Genomic DNA, 7,222 nt, shown 5'->3' on the forward strand with positions numbered 1-7,222 from the left:
TTCATTGGTTCTATGGCTTCTGAGAAAATTCTCCCTCCCAAGCCTGCCCTCCTTGGAAGAAAGTGTTGCAGTCTCTAAGGATGTCAGTGTTCACCCATCATTACAGTGACCTGGGTATGTGCTGCTGGAGTCCATTGCTAAAGGAAAAAATGCTAGAATCTACTGCCAGTGTTCCTGCTGGCAAAGAATAAATATCCAGAAGAGCTGGGGCTCTAAGCTTACAAAGGGACAACAGAAAGTCTCTTATAGTGGGTTAGAAAGAAGGATGACAAAGAATGAAGAACAGAAGGCCAGAGGAGGCCAGAGGTGAACCTCAGATATTCACCACCACGAAACTCACAAATCAAGTGTTGGATCCTCACTGACATCCTCTGCAGAGGTCATTTACTGGGTGGTAAAGATCTCTGCACCCATACAGCTGTAGTCAAACCTCATGCCCGAGCCCTACATAATGGAAAGTCCAATGATCACCCTATCCTAACGCCTATTTCAAATGCCTCCTCCACCAGGACATCCTAATCACTCCGACCAGAAGCAATCTCTCTACTTACTTATCATCTTTCCATGGTATCTAATGTGTTTCTTGGAGCCCAGGAGAGTTGGGAAGGAATTTCAAGAAGTTCCTTGATGAGAGGGTGGAAGGCCCAGAGAAGGGTTCCAGAACAGCTGCATTTTCACCTGTCAGAAACATCAGGGTCCTTTTAAAAAGGGAGAAACTTTGAAACCACATATGTACAGTGAAATCAATCTTACTTGGTCATCCATCCCAGATAACCCAGATGGTCTCACTTGAGATACATGTTGTCCTATTTCAGATAACATATCAGAGTATGTGTCCTCCTTTGGCATTTGGAAAATATCAGGGAGTTGATGAAATTTATCATGTCTTATCTGTATTATAGTTACTTGTGCACTTGTTTTATCATCCCTATAAATTTTAAACAGCTTACATGAAGGAAGCATATTCTTCTTTGCATCCTTTACAGTACATGTCCCTGTGCCTTACACTCTGGTGTTCAACAAATACAAGTTGAATGACAATAAGAATGTCAGATCATATTTACTAGCAAGCAGATTTATGGAATGAATGTGCTAAAAACTTATCTTTGCTTTATAGACAGACACACAGAAGCAACTTGAAGATAGGACCTTACAAAACCTTACAAACCCAAAAAGAAGTCTTAGGCCACAGCAGGAACACAGATATTAATATTGTGCCATGAATGGGATACCTACCTTTGGGCTCTTGTTTATGTAAATCTCAGTGTTTCTGGGTTAAGGTGCAAAGCATGGTATCACCAAGTGTTAACTCTGAGGTGGGTGCCTAATTTGCCTAATATGGCCTTCTGCTCAGACAAATGACCTGACCACAGTCAGGGCCCCCTAGATGTCCCTGGAGGATTATGATGAAGGACTCTGGAATACAGTTTCCACATTAGTCAAGCAGGTTTGGAAAGAAGAGAGAAATATAGGTCAGCCTGAGAGGAGTGCCAGCATTATTGGCCTGATTCCTTGGCACAGAGTGGTACCTAATAAATGTGTTGAATGTGTGAAATGGCCCCCCTCCCCTCCTGCTCCAACCTGTTCAGTCAGAATTCAGGCTACTTAAAGCACTCTCAAGGCCAGCGCCTGCCTATCTCTTATCTTTCTTGAGGAAAATACCGCAACCATTGTTTCTAGAGAGTTGATGACATAGGCTAAGGAGAACATCCCCGGAGGAGGAGGGAGAGGTGTCCTCGAGAGTCTGATATACTCCTCAGCAGGGGGGGCTGCAGCAAAAGACCCTGGCCCTGAGCCCAAGTGACTTTGAGGACCTGAGAGTAGGAGACTATTGTCAGATTTGGTTTTCAAACAGCCCTGTGGAACATTCTCTGTGAAGTAAATGTAAGGACAATCCCAGGTGTTTCCCCCACTGCACATTTCCTGGTTTTTGTTGTGAGACTCCAAATTCAGTAACCTGTGGTAAGCCCCTCAGAAGATAGTCTATCTGTTGTGCACAGGGACTTGTAACACTGAGTAACGTGAGACAAGGAGAGACAGTGAAGACATTTTGCACCTGTCAGGTAGGTGTAAGTTTGATTCATGGGTTGGGGAGGGGTACATGGGTACATGTGGTTCCATGCCCATGTATGAATCACTTGGGGGAGCAGGAGAAATGGGGGGATGTCACTGTGGACCTCTCTCTTCCCCTGTGTGTGTTCATCTTGTTTCTCGCTAACCCAAAACATTAACTTAAATGATCAACTGCATTTCCTGCTCATCTTATAATTACTGAAATAGCTCTGTAATGTTCATTTGGGCAAGTAAAAATTGGATGAACAAAGAAACTTTGACAATACAGAGTTGGGACTTGCTAGCAGGTATGCAAATGAGGAAGCTGCAGAGAAAGAATTAGTTGGGATTAAAATCTTTATAAATCAAAGTATCACGATTTGCATGACCTTGAATGAATCACAGATCTACCTCTAATTCATTCATGAAAATACTGTTTTATCCAATATTCTTTGGGTGCCACGTATCTGTACTAAGCACTGAGGAGTCAATCATTCATTTGTTCAACAAATATTGAGTAAGTCTCTACCATGTGCCAAGCACTAATCAGATTGTTGGGATGAAGCAGTGAGTAAATTAGGCAAACTTTCTGCCTTCATGGAGCTGATAGTAGGTAGAGTGGTGCAGGGTGGAGGAGGTAATCAACAAATAAATATATGGTATGTTGGGCATGGGGCGAAGGAGACAACCACAAATAAATACACAATATGTTAAATGATAAGTGCCATGAAGAATAAAGGCAGGAAAGAGATAAAAAGGCCCACAGGTGACATTTGATATGGAATGTCCAGGAAGCTGCCATCTGAGCAGAGGCCTGATAAAAGCTAAGGAGGGAGGCATACAGCTATCTGGAGAAAGAGAACATCCCAAAGAGTACAACAGGAATGACTCATTATATACATGAGCCTTTTAAATTGCCTCTAGTCCCTTCTGGGACCAGGCTAAATGTGAGTTAACCATAAGGGCCTTTCCCTACCCAACGTGAACAAAACAACCAAAGAAGAGGAAGAAACCAGATGAACATAAAGGGTTTTGTAAAGCGAGGAAGGCGATATTAATGTAAGGTTAAGGCTGTTTATTGGCCACAGGTTTCCAGGCAACAATCAAATATGCATCTATATTTGAAGGCCTTATCCACAAATAAAATTGGTGCTGTCTGAGTTTAAAAACTAATTCAAATGCCAAGACAGTCCTAGGATTTGGCAGTGTCTGTGAGTGACTGTCTAACCTGCCCAGAGCTACATACTAGGCCTGCGGTCTGCATGCTGATGTAGTCTCCCCATATACCATTTCCTGCTGCATTTGATTAGGCGAAATGATGTGACCTGAGGTTCTTTATTTACAAGGAAATCACTGGCTTGCAAATCCCTTAACTTTCACCAATTGTTCAACCAAATTCATTAGCCTTGGTTAGCTTTATTTCCAGGACTGGTGAAATTCTAATTGGGGAACAAGGAGGGGAATCCTTCAGCCACAGGGACATTCTTATTCAGAATGTTCTAACCTTCCAACTTCTCTTACGTTTTGCCTTAACTCGAACTTAGGGGGATAATCGAGAACATACACACACAAATTCAGTCTGAATGTGGCATTTTGGAGGAAAGCCCCAGCTGAGTACACAAGAGTGTGTTTCAGCTTTGCTAGAAGAGAAATAGTTATGCATTATACATGGACTATAAAGACATTTTTTGTAAGCCTTACTTTTCAGTGTTTGAATTTTAGATCTTAAAATGTTCCATGTGTTTAGTATTTCTTGTTCAGCTATACTAAAGAAAAGTGGTCAAAAATTTGGTCTCAACATATGTGTGGCATATTTCAGGAATGTTTAATATATTGTTATTTCTGGAGCTATGGAGTTTGTGAACATGGCTTTTACATTCATTACTGGTTGTACTCATTTATTCAGTAAATATTTGTTGAGTACCTACTATGTGCCAGGTCCCGTTTTAGGTATGAGAGATGCAAGAACAAAGTCCACACATCAGAGGACACAGGCCATAAATGACTCTGTAAATAAATATAATGTAATGTCAGGTAATGAAATTCTTCTTGCTTTAAGCCCAGGATGAGAATGTGGTAGAGCTGCTGTTTTAGTGAAAAAATCTCTCCCCTGAAATCTCATTTGAATAAAGACCTTAATGGATCATTTGGTTACCTGGGGAAGAAGTGTCCAAGCAGATGGAGTGCCCCAGGCACTGCTGGAGTTCCTGTAAAAGCCTGAAGGCCATGTGCAGTGAGTGAGAGGGATGGCTAGTAATCGGAAATGAGGTCTTACAGGAAACCATATGTCATAGCGTTCCTGGTGTTCCCGAAGTGAAAGGGCCACTGAGGCCAGTTTCATTTTCTGGAGGTTCAAACAATGAAAATAAATTGCAAGGAGAGATGGCTACCGAACAGTCTCATTAAATTTCACCTTATTGCATAGAAAAAAAATGCATGTTTAGTCTTTTATGGCTTGGGCCCATTTCTCTCTACGTTTCTCCTGCCTGAAATGCCCTTCGTGATTCCTCTCCCTATTTAATTTCTCCCATATTCCAAAGCGTAATTTAAGCTCTGCTTCCTGTAAGGATGCTGAAGGTGACAGGCTCTTCTGGGTCTGTGACAGGAGGCTTTTACAGAGGGCTTCCTCACCACGCATAGACTGATTTTCAGAGGAACTAGGAAGTTGAATGCTGAAGCACCGGTGTGTAGGGAAGTGCATGTGTTTCTCGGACAAGGGTATTCCTAAGTCCCATGAGATTTTTAAATGGATCTCTGATTTTAAAAGATTGAGAACGACTACTCTTGCCCAGTGCTTCTCAAACATCAAATGTGCACACGAACCCTCTACGTTTCATTACAATGAAGACTACAGTTCAGTAGCCCTGGACTGAGGCTTGGTGCTGCTCTTCCCAGGGTCCCACGGCCACACTTGGTGGCAAAATGCTAGAATAATTCTAGCCAGCACTTGCCTGCATACAATGGCATGTTGCTCTGCCCCTCAAGTAGACTGCAGGTTTCTGGACAGCAAGGGTACTGCTGACAGTTCTTGGCTCTTCTCCTACGGTTGGGACTAAGAAAAATACCCACCATCGGGCCTGCCAGATGCTTGCGCTACAGATATGAGTGCATTAATTTAGCCTGATTAGAACATCTTCTGTATGTCCACTTTCTTAGTCTCTTAGGCTTCTAAGGATATTCCCTCAAGTTTTCAAGGCTAAACTTTTCCGTAATGCAGAGCAGAATTCTAGAACCTCTAAAATCTTCCTCAGACTTCTTCTCTCCCCATAAATGAAATAAAAATCCACCAAACCTAAAAGCCTTCAGAGTTAGTATATGAAATGCACTCATTTGGAAGAATAATTCACTGTATATCTAAGGGGACTCACCCTGAGGATGTTCAGTATCAGGAAGACGGCTGGTACAAATAAATAATGAGAAGCATCAAAGAGACCAAGATAAATCAAATCAGCACCACCAGCCCTAGAAGGGGCAGGTTCTGGATAAATTGTTTAGAGCTCAGAAATGACGTCTTAGGAAGAGCAGAGAGGGAAAGTTTCTAGAAGGTGAGGAATGATGTAGAAAAGTGAAAATGGGGTTTTGGAATGAAATAGCTATCCCAAACAACCTGCCGTTCTATATTTGCACAAGCTGTAAAAGAAGCTATTTACTTAGTCATGTGGAAATAAAGTGTTTTTACCAGCAGCCAACTATAGAGCGAATGAAAAAGAAATTTTACACGTAAGACATATGTGTAAAGAATGCCTTTGTGTGTGCAAAAGGAATTTTTCATGTGGTACTTAATAAATATATACACATATTATTTGTACTTATAAAAATACCACATGCAATGAAAGCTATGCATAAATATTTATAAAAATCCCTTTATCTAAGTAGGCCAGTAACATTTAATATTTTTCAATAAATCCATACATAAAATATATACATTAGTGCCAAATGGAACATATATTTTGAAATATGAACCAAGTAAAACTCCGAGGAATCTGGAGTAAAATCCAGGTATCTGCCAAAGGAAACTTTGGAGTAGTTGTCATTTGAAGAAAAGAAACAACGCTGGGTCTCTTATCTTCCACGACTGTTTTGCTGGTCAGATTTCTAACATCTCTTCAGCTGAGTTTTGTATTTGACTTCCAGCCTCACGGCCATTTGACCTGCCAACTATTATTTTCTTTGAGGGCTTTACCACTCCACCCAAGCCTTCTGCTTTCCAGAGCAGTTTGCCTTTCCTTTTCCCTTTTCCCTTCACCTTCACGTCAGCCCAGGGCTTCCAACGCCGGCTCACGGTGCATCCTCTAAGGTTGCAGACCCGAGGGGGTGGGGGTGCGCGGGGCGGGGGGTGGGGGTGGGGGTGCGCGTCGCCGCGAGGACCTGAAGCTGACCGCGCTCGGGAAAGTCAAGGGCCTCTGCAGGGTATCTGCTTTGTGCCAGGATTTCCGTCCAACCCGAGAGTCCCAGGGCCCGGGCCAGGCCCCGAGCGCCCGACTCCCCTCCAACCCCCCTCCACCCCGGGGGGCTCCAGCCGCCTCCCCAGGCCGACCGTGCGGGCTGGGACCTCGCAGCCGGAAAACACCGCCCTTTCCTGTCGCCTACTCATTAACCCAGGCGGAGGACTCGAGAAGGAAGAGACGGAGACGGATTAAGAAAATTAATTAACCGGGTCCAGGGCGAGCCTGCGGGCGCAGGGGCGGGGCGTGCCGCGGCGGGCGCCGGGATGACCGGCGGGCGCAGGTGCCTCCCGGGGCCCAATTCTAGGCTCCCGGGCCGGCAGCTGCGCCCCTTGCGCCGCGCGTCGGGGACAGCCGCCACCCGCCGGCCCCCGCTTCAGGCCGGTGACTTTAGGGACCCCGCGGGAGAGGAAGCCCCTCCCCCCGGGCTGGAAAAACCTGCAGCGTCGGCGGTTCGCAGGCCCCTCGCCCAGCGGGCAGCCCCGGGCGTCGCCAGGACGCCCAATCCACTCTCCGGGTTTTGGCAGCAGCTCCAAAGGGAGCGAGCGAGAAACCGACAAAACCCGACCTGCCCCTGGAGCCGGGGGCCCGGGCGGCGGGGCCCCGGGGCTGGCAGGGTCCGCGCGGTGGGGTGGCCGCGCCTCCTCCAGGGTCCCCCGCCCGCCGCGCCCGACTGGCTTGTGCGGACCGGGAGGGGGGCGCGAGGTGTAGTGCAGGTGTCCGGG

Source organism: Vulpes vulpes, chromosome 8 (assembly GCF_048418805.1).
Source record: "Vulpes vulpes isolate BD-2025 chromosome 8, VulVul3, whole genome shotgun sequence".
Taxonomy (NCBI): Eukaryota; Metazoa; Chordata; class Mammalia; order Carnivora; family Canidae; genus Vulpes; species Vulpes vulpes.